At 41.5% G+C, this 14,696-nt stretch overlaps 1 long non-coding RNA gene across 1 annotated transcript; it reads left to right on the top strand.

The window, feature by feature from the left end:
• The first annotated feature begins 2 nt into the window (after window positions 1-2).
• On the top strand, window positions 3-11,727 carry LOC147371775 (uncharacterized). Its single transcript, XR_015163749.1, has 3 exons — window positions 3-1,560; window positions 1,645-1,688; window positions 11,158-11,727. It is a non-coding gene; the product is annotated as an uncharacterized LOC147371775 (long non-coding RNA).
• Window positions 11,728-14,696: the final 2,969 nt, after the last annotated feature.

Here is a 14,696-nt window from a genome sequence, read left to right as displayed (position 1 = left end):
CCCCGGCGTCCTTGCGCGCCCCCGGCGCTCCCGCCGCCTCCGGTCACCCGGACCGTCTCCCAGCTGCGGGACTGCAGGTCCACACCTTCGGCCCTCAACTCCAGCTGCTCCAGCTTTCTGCCGAGGGTCACTGTCCCCGGTGTTTGCCGCCGCTTCTCCGGCTCCACAACCGTGAAGCACCACAGGGCTGGCAAGATAGCTTTCCTTTCTGGGGTCTGCCCTGCCAGCGCCTTTCACTGGTTCAGCAAAAGGATGCTCAAAAACGGAAACGAACGTTTTACTGAAAAGTTTTCAGCTTTAAAAAGATGTGCAAGATATCCTTCTTGGTTTACTCTTCTGCTGTGTGTACAATTTAATGTAAAGGGTCCCGCACCTCCCGATTTTTAAAAAAGAATTAATAGGCAGTTTCCCATCAAAATTTGAAAGGCTTTTAAATTAATTTCAGACTTACCTTTTTTTCTTTAGTTGGGCCCATTTAGAGATAAGGTTTTCCTTTCTCTTCATTCCAAAAAGAAACAGCCACTGAAAGTAAAAAGATTAGCTGACGTGAGTACTCCTCTGTGGTCAGTTCCATCATTCAAGATTCATTTGTGAGGATAAAGTTGTAGCATATTATTAAAAACTATTTTCCATTCTGTGCTTTTATGAATATGTGTTTCCATGTCTAAGTATAATTTATTTTTTAAATTTCTGGCTGCACGGGGTCTTTGTTGCTGCCCATGGGCTTTCTCTAGCTGTGGGGGGCGGAGCCTGCGCGTAGCTTAGTTGGGGTGCACAGACTTATTGTGGTGGCTTCTTTTGCTGCGAAGCACAGGCTTTAAGGCGCATGGGCTTCAGAAGTTGCAGCATGCATGCTCTAGGGTGCTCAGGCTCCAGTAGTTGTGGCTCGTGGGCTCTAGAGTGTGAGCTCAGTAGTTGTGGTGTGCAAGCTTGTGGTGTGCAAGCTATGGGCACACAGCATGTGGAACCTTCTTGGACAGGGATCGAACCCCTTTCACCAGCATTGGCAGGCAGATTCTTCTCCACTGTACCACCAGGGAAATCCCTCTAAGGATAATCTTGGTGGTTATTTTTGTACTACTTTTCTAGGACTCCTGGATTATAATTTTCTAGGTAGAAAGCTAGGTGTTTTGTTTTTAGGGCCTTGAACTGACAAGTATAAAAATGTACAATCTGATTATCAACAAATACTTTGTACAGACCAATAATACAAGGTCAAGTTAACAAAATCACTTTTGAAATGTGACATTTTTAATTAGCCGGTAGGTAATTGCTTTTCTTAATGGGGTTCACAGCAAAATAGATTGCTGTTTTCTGTTCCTTGTTTTTTAGGCTCTTATTTCTCATAGACATATTTGTCTCATAGACAAAACATCTTCATATTTTATAACCAAAATTTAATCTGAGCTTTATAACTTGTTTGGATTTAAAAAACGTAAGGAGGAGTTCCATTCTAACCAAATTCTTCCTGACACGACAGTTCACCCTGATTTACCAGTTTTCATAGCATTGTTGAGCACAGAGAGTGCCTCTGCAATTTGTTGACTGACTCATGTTCTGGTGAGTAGGGAAAATTGCTTAAGGAGGTTGACATTACTCAAATGTACAGATGAGAAAAATTAATTTTCCCATATTGATCCTTAGAAAAGATCCCTGTATGTTCAACCCTGAAGAGGAAGAAAGTCCAGGTAGGTTGGATAAGACCACCACAGCATCTGCCAGATAATGCTTTTTTTTCTGCCAGTATAGTAGTTTGAGTTAAAACTGCAAGGGACTTTTCTGCATTGTTTATGAAACAACAAAATTCCTGTAGCAAAACAGGAAATCTGAGGAGGGAAGATGTTTGTTAAGATGTGAACAGCATGGCCAAAATGTTTTTTTTTTTTTTTTAAACTGTCCATCAGCATTTCTACATGTAGTCAGATAATTTCCTTAGCAAATGGATTCTTGATGCCTTCATCGGATGTTTTATGAAAATGTTTCTGGTCAATATTGACAGTACACTTAAATTTCATAATTTATTATGTCTGCTGTTCATTTCAGGTTAGGTTATTGTATTAACTTTAGAGAAATGGTTTATTGAGTACGTAGACTGCTAGTGGTTCTTGTATTTTACCTATTTAAGAGACTAGATTATGATAGAAATCTTGTTTGTTTGGTTAATCTCTCTTGCTTGCATCTTTAATGTGATACCAATTACATGACTTCACACCTTATCTTTTTTAAAAAATTGTGATAAAATACACATACTATTTCCCATCTTAATGATTTTTAAATGTTCAATTCAGTCATGTTAAATACAATCGCCTGTTATGCAACCAATCACCAAAATTCTTTGCCTGTTGCAAAATTAAAACTTTATATCAACATTAAATAACTTTCCATTCCAACTCAACCTCTAGGCCCTGGCTAACATCATTCTGTGTCTGTCCCTATGAGTTTGACTATTCTTAGTACCTCATATAATTGGAATCACACAGTAGCTATCTTTTTGTGATTGGCGTATTTCACTTACCAAACTGTCCTCAAGTTTCATCCATGTATAGCATGTAGAATTCCTTCCTTTTAAAGGCTAGATAATATTTTAGTGTGTGTATTATACCATGTTTTGTTTATCCATTCATCCATCATGTCTTTCTTCTTGTTAGCAAAATCAACTGTATTATTCTCAGATATTTTAATCAGTTTCCTATAGCTACTAAAAGGAGTACTTCAAGGCTGTATATTGTCACCCTGCTTATTTAACTTATATGCAGAGTACATCATGAGAAACGCTGGACTGGAAGAAACACAAGCTGGAATCAAGATTGACGGGAGAAATATCAATAACCTCAGATATGCAAATGACAGCACCCTTATGGCAGAAAGTGAAGAGGAACTAAAAAGCCTCTTGATGAAAGTGAAAGTGGAGAGTGAAAAAGTTGGCTTAAAGCTCAACATTCAGAAAACGAAGATCATGGCATCTGGTCCCATCACTTCATGGAAAATAGATGAGGAAACAGTGGAAACAGTGTCAGACTTTATTTTTTTGGGCTCCAAAATCACTACAGATGGTGACTGCAGCCATGAAATTACAAGACACTTACTCCTTGGAAGGAAAGTTATGACCAACCTAGATAGCATATTCAAAAGCAGAGACATTACTTTGCCAACAGAGGTTCGTCTAGTCAAGGCTATGGTTTTTCCTGTGGTCATGTATGGATGTGAGAGTTGGACTGTGAAGAAGGCTGAGCACCGAAGAATTGATGCTTTTGAACTGTGGTGTTGGAGAAGACTCTTGAGAGTCCCTTGGACTGCAAGGAGATGCAACCAGTCCATTCTGAAGGAGATCAGCCCTGGGATTTCTTTGGAAGGAATGATGCTAAAGCTGAAACTCCAGTACTTTGGCCACCTCATGCGAAGAGTTGACTCATTGGAAAAGACTCTGATGCTGGGAGGGATTGGGGGCAGGAGGAGAAGGGGACGACAGAGGATGAGATGGCTGGATGGCATCACTGACTCGATGGATGTGAGTCTGGGTGAACTCCGGGAGTTGGTGATGGACAGGGAGGCCTGGCGTGCTGCAATTCATGGGGTCGCAAAGAGTCAGACACGACTGAGCGACTGAACTGAACAAATTAGCACAAAGTAGACTGCCTTACACAACAGAAATTTTTTCTGTCACAGTTTTAAAGGCCAGAAGTCCAAAATCATAGCTGCCATCCCTCTTGAGACTCTAGGGGAGAATCTTTCCTTACTTTCTCCAGCTTCTGGTGGCTGGTAGCATTTCTTGATTTGTGGCCCCATCACTCTAATCTCTGGAGAAGGCAGTGGTACCCCACTCCAGTACTCTTGCCTGGAAAATCCTATGGATGAAGGAGCCTGGTGGGCTGCAGTCCATGGAGTTGCAAAGAGTCGGACACGACTGAGCGACTTCACTTTCACTTTTCACTTTCATGCATTGGAGAAGGAAATGGCAACCCACTCCAGTGTTCTTGCCTGGAGAATCCCAGAGATGGGGAAGCCTCGTGGACTACCGTCTCTGGGGTCGCACAGAGTCGGACACGACTGAATCGATTTAGCAGCAGCAGCAGCACTCTAATCTCTGCCTCTGTGGTCACATTGCTTTCCTCCTCGTCTGGGGTATCAAATCTTCCTCTGCCTTACTTTCATAAGGACACCTGCCATTGGATTTAAGACCCACTCAGATAATCCATGGAGAAGGCAATGGCACCCAACTCCAGTACTCTTGCCTGGAAAATCCCATGGATGGAGGAGCGTGGTGGGCTACAGTCCATGGGGTCGCGAAGAGTCGGACACGACTGAGCGACTTCACTTTCACTTTTCACTTTCATGCATTGCAGAAGGAAATGGCAACCCACTCCAGTGTTCTTGCCTGGAGAATCCCAGGGACAGGAGAGCCTGGTGGGCTGCCGTCTGTGGGGTCGCACAGAGTCGGACAGGACTGAAGCTACTTAGCAGCAGCAGCAACAGTAGCAGCAGATAATCGAGGATAATTTCATTTCAATAAACTTAATTGCATCTGCAAAGATCCCTTTTCTAAATAAAGTAACGTTCACAGGTTCCAAAATTAGGATGTAGCCATATATTTTGGAGTGTCCACTATAAATGCTTGAGGCTTCTGATACTCTTGATGATTGCTTCTTCTTGATATACTCCTTTTTCTTTTTGACACTGCACTTAACTGATCTTCTTAACTTGGCTGGACCACATATCCATAGTATTATTGTCATACTTCAGCCTGGATGTTACTGTAAGGATATTGTGGGGATGAGATTAACATTTAAGAAGGTAGACTTTGATAAAACTGATAGTCTTCCATAATGTGGATGAGCCTCATGCAATAAGTTGAAGACATTATTAGAACAAATACTAAACTCTAGAACAAGAAGAAATTCTGCAATCTAACTGCCTTTGGATTTATATGGAAACTTCCCCCTGAATCTCCAGTCTGTGGGATTACCTCATCAGAAATTTTGATACTCGTCAAGTCGCCACCATTGCCTAAGCCATTGGCTTAAGATAAATATCTCCTTTCATGTATACATACATCCTGTTGATTCTGTTTCTCTGGAGAACCCTAATACCCTTTAACTCCTCTGTCGTCTTTACCTCATTTGTCAATATTTATGAAAAATGAATTAATTATATCTTCATCAAGATAGCCCTACTCTAGACTTCAGTATTTCTCAGTGTGATATCATCACTTAAAAGCAGGTCCTTCTAACCTGCCACACAGCTGTCTCCAGACCTAGGAGACTTTGCTTATAATAACCACGTCGCAGGTATCCCATACAAAATTAACATAGTTGTTATTTAGTCACTAAGTCATGTCCAACTCTTGTGACCCCATGGACTGGAGCCTCCCGGGCTCCTCTGTCCATGGAATTTCTCAGGCAAGCATACTGGAGTGGGTAGCCATTTCCTGCTCCATGGGATCTTCTTGACCCAGGGACTGAACCCAGGTCTCCTGCATTGTAGGCAGATTCTGTACCAACTGAACCATCAGGGAATCCCTCACTTATATATCTTTCAACTTGTCAATTATTTTCCAATTCTTACAGACTCAGCTGGTTTTGCTTCTGAAAGCAGAACCCATTTTTAGGTTCCCTTTTTGTTTGTTTGGATTCCTTTGTTTTGTGTCTTGTTGCTCTACTCTTCTTACCTTGCTTTATTTTCTATATCGGCCCTACATGAACAAATCCACATTCAGTTGTCAAGTTCATTTCCTGAAGTGCTTTTCTAACTGGTCAGTCTCCCACATGCTGATTTTCTTTGGCTCCCACTGCCTACAGAACATGGTCCAAACTCCTCATCTTGGCACCCAAGGCTCTCTGCAGTATCTTTCCAAACAGTGGCCTATGGCCCACATTACATGTTGTCTTCTGCTGTTTTACTAATCTGGAAGACAACCCCTCACTCTCTAGCTATATGCCCAGTTTCCACTGTCTCTACCTTTTAATAGTTAACCCACCCTTTGGAGTCCTATCAACTTCCAAGAAGCCATTTTTCAATCTCTAATATATAAGAAGTCTTATGTCTTCAAATACCTTTAGCATTTCATGCGTCTGTTCTAGCACCTCTCTTACTCTTTCCTGTAGTCAAAGATGCATGTGAACTGACCCATCTTCCTATTAGACCATGTAGTCCAAGGACTTTATCTTGTTGCTTTTTGCATCTCACATGTATCTGTTACTCATTCATTCAATTGTCCTTTCATTCATTACATTGTTTCTGAAATTGGGGATATAATCATGATCACTGTGTTTGTAAACATTTCTGGAATTTAAAAAATCTTGATTTTCATTTTACATGTGGAAATGAATGTTGCTAAGTCACTGATCCTCAGTGGAACTGCAAAATATGAGTGCTGAGCAGTTTCTCAGGGATGTTCTTTTAAGTTATCAAACCTTATGGTTCTTTGGTAATTAAAATGATTGTATATCTACTCAGTAAAACAACTGTTTGGAGACAGTTCCATTTAGTGTATGCAATTTAATGAAATTTCTTTTGAAAAATCTGTATTGTAAGATTCTTCTTTTAAAAAACCTGTGTTTTTATGGTAATTATGTTTTCAGCAATGACTACTCAGACAGTTATAAAAATTGCATATTCTAATGCTACCTATTTCTTTAGAAACTAACTGATATAAAACAGTGGCACCTTATTGTTGGCCCTGTCAAATTATGTATTCTTATTCTTATTATTTATATATATGAATCTTCTGCTCTAACCATGAATATTTTCCCACTTTTTCTCATCCATTAAGTCTCCAGTTGCTTAACATTTATCAGAACTGTCATGATACTAGTCTCTTAGATTTGTATAACGGTTTAAAGTTTTAAGGGCCTTCCCTGGTGGCTCAGACAGTAAAGAATATTCATGCAATGCAGGAGACCCAGGTTCGATCCCGGGGTCGAGAAGGGATCCCTTCGCCCCTGGAAAAGGGAATGGCAACCCACTCCAGGGTTTCTGCCTTAAGAATTCCATGAACAGAGGAGCCTGGTGGGCTACAGTCCATGGGCTTGCAAAGAGTCGGACACGACTGAGTGACTAATGGTTTGACACTTAAAGTTTTGAAAGAAAACATATAACCTTGTTTGAGCACTGAAATAATCCTGTCTGACAGGCTGAATGATGTATTCTCAGGTTTTATTTTTTAACTTTCAGAAATTTGAAAATTGAAGCATAGAGAGGAAGTCATCAGCTTTCAAGACTAGGGCAAATGTTTCTAAGAGACGGAAACCATTTAAGACAATGTATGCAAATAACAAGATTTATTATAAGGATACAGGGCCTGGCTTCATTTCTGCTTCTCTCTTTTTCACTCTCTTTCCTAATGGGATCTCTCTATGTACTCAATGATAGAGTATGACCACCTTGCCCTTCCCAATTTACAGTCACAGTTCTAGCCACATGCAGAGATTAAATAGTTGTTTCTAAGTTTCAGATTCCTAGGGGAGCATATGATTAAGCCTGCTTGGCTTAGGTATCAAATCGTCCTGGGCCAAGTTGGCTAGTTTAGCCAATACACACTGTTTTATGAATGAAATGCAATTACTATAAGAGGGGAGATGTATCTTGGATTTGACAATCTTAGAATTTCTGCTTTTTAAAATTTGGTGGAGCTGGTGCTTAGAACCTCAGAAGTCACAAACTCATAGCATCCCAAGGACAGTTAAATAACATAAATGAATAAAACTGACAGATGGAGGCTGCAGGACCCAGATGGAGCACAGGCTCCATCTAAAGGGAGCTGCAAATACTCAGTTTCAACTGACTGATGCTCCATGGGAGTCTGGGCCCAGATAACCAATCTTCTGATTTTCAAGGAAACTCAGAAATTGGGATTTTATATAAAGTTCCTGTTTAAATTTTTTTAAATCCCAAATGAGTGAGAAAACAAAAGCAAACCAAAATCCATGACTGCGGGTCATAGCTGACCTATCTGCCAGTAGTTTAGGACTTCCGACCTAGATCTGTCTGGTCAGTTGTCACATAATGACATACAAGCTCTCACATCCTCCATGAAGTTTTTATACAATGAAAGAGAAAACAATATGTACATCATTAATGTGTGTAGTCCATGCGTTTGTATATGCTGGGTATACAAATAAAGCATAAAGCATCATTCATCTACCTTGTCTCTGAATAAGAAACTTCACGAAAGCAAATCTTCTTCACTTTGTGAGATAATTTATTATAAAGAGCTGCACTATTTGCTTTAGGCTTTCCTAAAAAAAAGATGATGCTGGGAAAGTGCTGCACTCAATATGCCAGCAAATTTGGAAAACACAGAAATGGCCACAGGACTGGAAAAGGTCAGTTTTCATTACAATCCCAAAGAAAGGCAATGCCAAAGAATGCTCAAACTACCGCACAGTTGCACTCATCTCTATGCTAGCAAAGTAATGCTCAAAATTCTCCAAGCCAAGCTTCAACAGTGTATAAACTGTGAACTTCCAGATGTTTAAGCTGGTTTTAGAAAAGGCAGAGGAACCAGAGATCAAATTGCCATCTGTTGGATTATCGAAAAAGCAAGAGAGTTCCAGAAAGACATCTATTTCTGCTTTATTGACTATGCCAAAGCCTTTGACTGTGTGGATCACAATAAACTGTGGAAAATTCTGAAAGAGATGGGAATACCAGACCACGTAACCTGCCTCTTGAGAAACCTGTATGCAGGTCAGGAAGCAACAGTTAGAACTGGACATGGAACAACAGACTGCTTCCAAATCAGGAAAGGAGTACATCAAGGCTGTATATTGTCACCCTGCTTATTTAACTTACATGCAGAGTACATCATGAGAAATGCTGTGCTGGAAGAAGCACAAGCTGGAATTGTGCTTGCCGGGAGAAACATCAATAACCTCAGAAATGCAGATGACACCACCCTTATGGCAGAAAGCAAAGAAGAACTAAAGAGCCTCTTGATGAAAGTAAAAGAGGAGAGTGAAAAAATTGGCTTAAAACTCAACATTCAGAAAATTGAGATCATGGCATCTGGTCCCATCACTTCATGGCAAATAGATGGGGAAACAATGGAAACAGTGGCTGACTTTATTTTGGGGGGCTCCAAAATCACTGCAGATGGTGACTGCAGCCATGATATTAAAAGACGCTTACTCCTTGGAAGAAAAGTTATGACCAACCTAGACAGCATATTAAAAATCAGAGACATTACTTTGCCAACCAAGGTCCCTCTAGTCAAGGCTATGGTTTTTCTAGTAGTCATGTATGGATATCAGAGTTGGTCTATAAGGAAAGCTGAGCACCGAAGAATTGATGCTTCTGAACTGTGGTGTTGGAGAAGACCCTTGAGAGTCCCTCGGACTGCAAGGAGATCCAACCAGCTCATCCTAAAGGAAGTCAGTCCTGAATGTTCATTGGAAGGACTGACATTGAAGCTGAAACTCCAATATTTTGGCCACCTGATGTGAAGAACTGACTCATTGGAAAAGACCCTGATTCTGGGAAAGATCGAAGGTGGGAAGAGAAGGGGACAACAGAGAATGAGATGGTTGAGGGCCTCACCGACTCAACAGACATAAGTTTGAGTAAACTCCAGGTGTTGGTGATGTACAGGGAAGCCTGCCGTTCTGCAGTCCATGGGGTTGCAAAGAGTTGGACATGACTGAGCAACTGAACTGAACTGAACTTCCTAAAGAACAAACCTTGTTTTAGGAGAAGAGCCATACAGAATCTATATGTTCTTGAACAAAATTTTTAACTTGATCCTCATTTTTCTCTTATGCCAATATCAATGTCTCATGATTGTCATGGACATATGATTTTATAAAGCTTTTGACATATATTAGGTGCTCAACATATGTTAGGTTTCATATCTGCTAGTTGGAATTAAGTTCAACACAGTACTATAGTTTTAGAGCATATAGTATGAAACATCGGAGAAGGCAATGGCACCCCACTCCAGTACTCTTGCTTGGAAAATCCCATGGATGGAGGAGCCTGGTAGGCTGCAGTCCATGGGGTCGATAAGAGTCGGAGACGACTGAGTGACTTCACTTTCACTTTTCAGTTTCATGCACTGGAGAAGAAAATGGCAACCCACTCCAGTGTTCTTGCCTGGAGAATCCCAGGGATGGGGGAGCCTGGTGGGCTGCCGTCTATGGGGTCACACAGAGTCAGACACGACTGAAGTGACTTAGCATAGTATGAAACATGCAGTATGTTTCAAAATAATGTGATTAAAAACAGGGCAAGTAAAGTTATACTGAATTTTCAAACATCAAAAGTACTGATCCAGTATTGATTTCTTATGAGTGCTGCTCAGTCACTTCAGTCATGTCTGACCCTTTGTAACCCTATGGACTGTAGTCTGCCAGGCTTCTCCCATGGCATTCTCCAGGCAAGAATACTGGAGTGGGTTGCCATGCCCTCCTCCTGGGGATCTTCCCAGCACAAGGATTGAACCTGCGTCTCCTGTGTCTCCACATTGCAGGTGGTTTCTTTACCCACTGATCCATCTTGTTTTCTTACATAGGTCCATAAAACCACAGTATCACCAACTGCTTTGTCTTATTTACATTTCCTTAGAGTTATACAGCATCAAATAAGAAAAAGAAAAACTTTGGTCATAAAAAAATAAGGCTTAAGCATTAAACAATTTTTTATGCATGTAATTATAACCCCCAACAATCTGTAATAAACACCTGGCAAGATTGCTAAAACTTTGAACACAATAGAGTATATCACAGAAGGTTCTTCCATTTCAGTGGGGCTCTGTGTTTGAATGAATCACCAAGGAAACAGAATAGTTTGGGTTAAAGATCAGTTCAAGCAAATAATATCTCTTTGTCAGTCTCCCTGAGTGAAATCTAGGCTGAAGTAATCTTAAGCACTTTCTAATGAAAGAAACAGTGAACACTCAGGTTCAAAAGAGCTGTTTATAATAAGGATCCATATTGGAATCAAAGTGCAGGGAAGCACAAAGCACCCAGCTTTTTAATGCATTATTTATAGTGGGATTTTCACCCCAGTTTGAAGAAGTGCCTTAGCAATGGGATCTTGAACCTCATTCTCATTATCTCTAATGTCTTCGTGTGGGTAGGATGGTTTAAATGGCTAATGGGAGTATTTGCAGACTCCTTTGAAAATAAAGTGCTCTTTCTTTCCCTGTTTCTCTGTCTTTCCTAGTGATTCTGTTGCTGCTGCTGCTGCTAAGTTGCTTCAGGCGTGTCCAACTCTGTGCGACCCCAGAGACGGCAGCCCACCAGGTTCCCCGGTCCGTGGGATTCTCCAGGCAAGAACAATGGAGTGGGTTGCCATTTCCTTCTCCAATGCATGAAAGTGAAAAGTGAAAGTGAAGTCGTTCAGTTGTGTCCGACTCTTAGCAACCCCATGGACTGCAGCCCACCACGCTCCTCCATCCATGGGATTTTCCAGGCAAGAGTGCTGGAGTGGGGTGCCATTGCCTTGTCTGCTGGTGATTCTAATTAACCCCTAAAAGCTGGTCTAACATTTTAATGGCACACATGAGAAAGCCTAATACTAATTCCTAGATGGGGGACAACCATCTATGTCCTTTTAAGTAATTTTGTAGTCACAACAGAGGCAGCTTCAACATTTCCATATTAGAGGAATTTAGGGCTGGAATCTGCAGTCTGGCTGGAAAGCAGTGCAAGGGATTGTGAAGTTGAACTTACTAGCAGTCGGTTTTGTGCTTGTGTGTGTGTTTCTGTGTGTGAAATAAATTTGAGAAAACTGTTCATATCAAATAATTGGGGGACGGGTGGAGCTGGAGCTGAGCAAGATTATGGGAAAATTAAGGCCTCTTCACCCACATTCTTAACTACCCTTTGGAGGTGTGTGAAAACCATAGTTTCCTGGTTGGAATCCAAAATGGATTAACTTTTTACTAAGTACAGTTCCATAACAAAGACTTTATACTAAAGCTTCAGTGCATCTATTCTGTTTTTTAGTGGTAGACTAAGTCCATGTAGTGGCTTTATTTAGGGATGTTAGGGCGTCTATGGGGTCGCACAGAGCTGGACAGGACTGAAGCGACTTAGCAGCAGCAGCAGGGCGTTAACTAACATTTTATATGTTAATGATGAGAACAGTCATACAATGAATTCCAGGAAAGGGATTGTTCAAAAGTCATTAAAATAATTATATTGGATCATATGTATTTTTAATGCATTAATAATATATTTTGGTGAGACTGATGGGTATTAGACAATATTCTTCCTTAACAAGAAAGTTTAGATTTTATTGACATGGCTAGGTACCCAGATAAAATTTGCATTTCCATCTTCCTTGCAGCTTGATGTGACTTTGTGATTAAATTCTGGCCAATGAGATAGAAAAGCTATTGGGTGAGTCCTGACAGGCTTCTTAAACCAAAGCCAAATAGCTGGTGAGAACCCTTTTTAATTTCCCACTTCCTCCTGTTTCCTACTAGAATGAGGATATGATAACTGAAGCTTTAGCTGCTGTATTGGACTTGAGGTAACCTTGATGAAAAAAGCCACAGATTTGGAGAGTTGAAAAGAAGGAGAGGAGCCTGGGTTCCTGTTGACTGTAGCTTTCTAGTATCAGACCTAGAATGCCTACCTTCAGACTTCCTTTACATATAAGAATAACATCTTCCTTCCTATTTAAGCCACTGTTATTGCCAGTCTTCATTATTAGCAGCCAAATGTATTTCATAAGTGAGACACTTCGTTTCACCAAAACTCTTTCGTTTAGTTCACTGAGACCTGGCATAGCAGGTTTGTAAAGTGAGAGGTGGTGTTATCTAAATTCCTTTGGTTCCTGAATTTAGGGTAACAATTAGTGAGAATTTGGAAAGCAAGGGATACAGATAATTTTAAGGTGATATTATCGCTAGTTGGTATTCTACATGCTGTGTAACCACAAGATGTGTCTGTGTGTTAATCATTCAGTCTTGTCCAACTCTTTGTGACCCCATGAACTGTAGCTCGCCAGGCTCCTCTGTCCATTGGATTCTGCAGGCAAGAATACTAGAGTGGGTAGCCATTCCCTTCTCCAGGCAGGGGATCTTCCTGACCCAGGGATTGAACCTGAGTCTCCTGCATTGCAGGCAGAATTGAGTGGAATGGGACCAAGGACTCCTCAGAGATGTGAGGATTCATCCTTTTTCCTTCTCTTTGCTCACTGCCGTGCAGCACATTTTAATACAAGTCATGTGCACCTTGGATTAAATACAGTAAAAGGAAAGTGAAGGGTAGATTGGTATACCAGAGAAAGAAATGGCAAATTCTTACTTTTGTGCTTACTATTCAGTCATTAGGTCGGCCAAGGTTTCACTGGTTAATAGATCCTTCCATGTACTTCTCATTCCTACCTGCCAGTCCGTCACTAGCCCTTTCACTTTTTTTTGCTTTTTTGGCTACACTGTGCAGCTTGTGGGATCTTAGTTCCCTGATCAGGGATTGCACCCTTGGCAGTGAGAGCGGGGAGTACTAAGCTTTGGACCGCCAGGAGATTCCCTGATCAATCTTATTTAAATTGGTTTACTTTGATCCTAGGGCTAGGCTGGTCTGTCATTAAGAAGAAGCTGACTTTGCCACTTGGTTCCCAGGTCCGGCTTCATTCAGCCTCGCTATAGAACTGTTCTACTTGGAGTCACATGAGTCACTGGCTCAGTGTCCATCCCTCTTGCCCTCACAATAATGCTTTTACCAGGCTTCCCGATGATGCTGGCTTTCATTCAGGTTTTCTGAACTGGTTTTCCTTCTCACCTTTCATGGCATGAGCTCTCCTTTTTTTTTTCCCCTGCCTTAGAAATAACATCCCAGCTTATTTCTTTGTACTGTAGCCCTTTGCCATGGCAGCTCACATGAGCCCTCATCAGTCCATGTCTCCTGTCAGGGTTCGTTAGGCTCCCTCTCATAGAAGCTCATTTCACAGCCCTTATTCACTAGCTGCTGTTTCTTCCTGAACCATTCTTTCACAGGATGACAGCACAGGTCCAGTTAAGTCACGGTTCACTTTCCCTGGCTCTAGACACAGTAACCTCCAACCCACTTTACCTTTAATCCTGTTCATTTTTAAAAATTGTTTTTCCTCCCTCCTTCTAGCCTTTCATCCCATCTGCCTTCCTTCCCTTACTTCCTCCCACAGCCATTGTCAGTGCCCTGATGTTTTCATGTCACTATCCTAGCTTGTTAACAGTGAAGAGAAATAGAGATTTCCCCAGTGGATCCTCTGGCGCTAGAATAAGCGTTGCACACTGTAAGTCCCGTAATTCCTCAGCCTCAAGACTGAAGGGCTAGACTCAGTGAAAGAGCCGAGTTTCATGAGTAGGAGGAGCTTACGTGTCAGAGGTGAGGTCTTGGAGTAACATCTACCACAGATAGCAGGCAGGATATGATGGCAGTCTTTGCTACCAGGGAGGGATGAAGTTATGGGGGGACTGATGTCAAGTTGACTCTTCAGTTACCAGGAAAACCAGTAGAGGAGCAGGCCCCTCACCCCTGCCTTTGATAAGCTATCATGGTGGAGACGTTCTGATCTAAAGATTAGAAATATCTCTAGCTGGGGCCAAGAGCAAGTATGTCAGCATGTACTAATTAGGCTTTATGGTTAAAGAGGAAAGGTCATCCCTGTGAGTAGGGTGTAGGTGAGGTAAGGTCTGGTCAAGCAGGAGTGTACAAAGAGCAAGAAAACAGCCACCTTGGGTAACCTGATTATATGGTGTTCAAGAGGAT

Source organism: Bos grunniens, chromosome 5 (assembly GCF_055505025.1).
Source record: "Bos grunniens cultivar Pamir isolate PY7600 chromosome 5, Bosgru_T2T1.0, whole genome shotgun sequence".
Lineage (NCBI taxonomy): Eukaryota > Metazoa > Chordata > Mammalia > Artiodactyla > Bovidae > Bos > Bos grunniens.
Note: the sequence above shows the minus strand (reverse complement) of the source record. Positions and strands in the feature narration are given on the sequence as shown.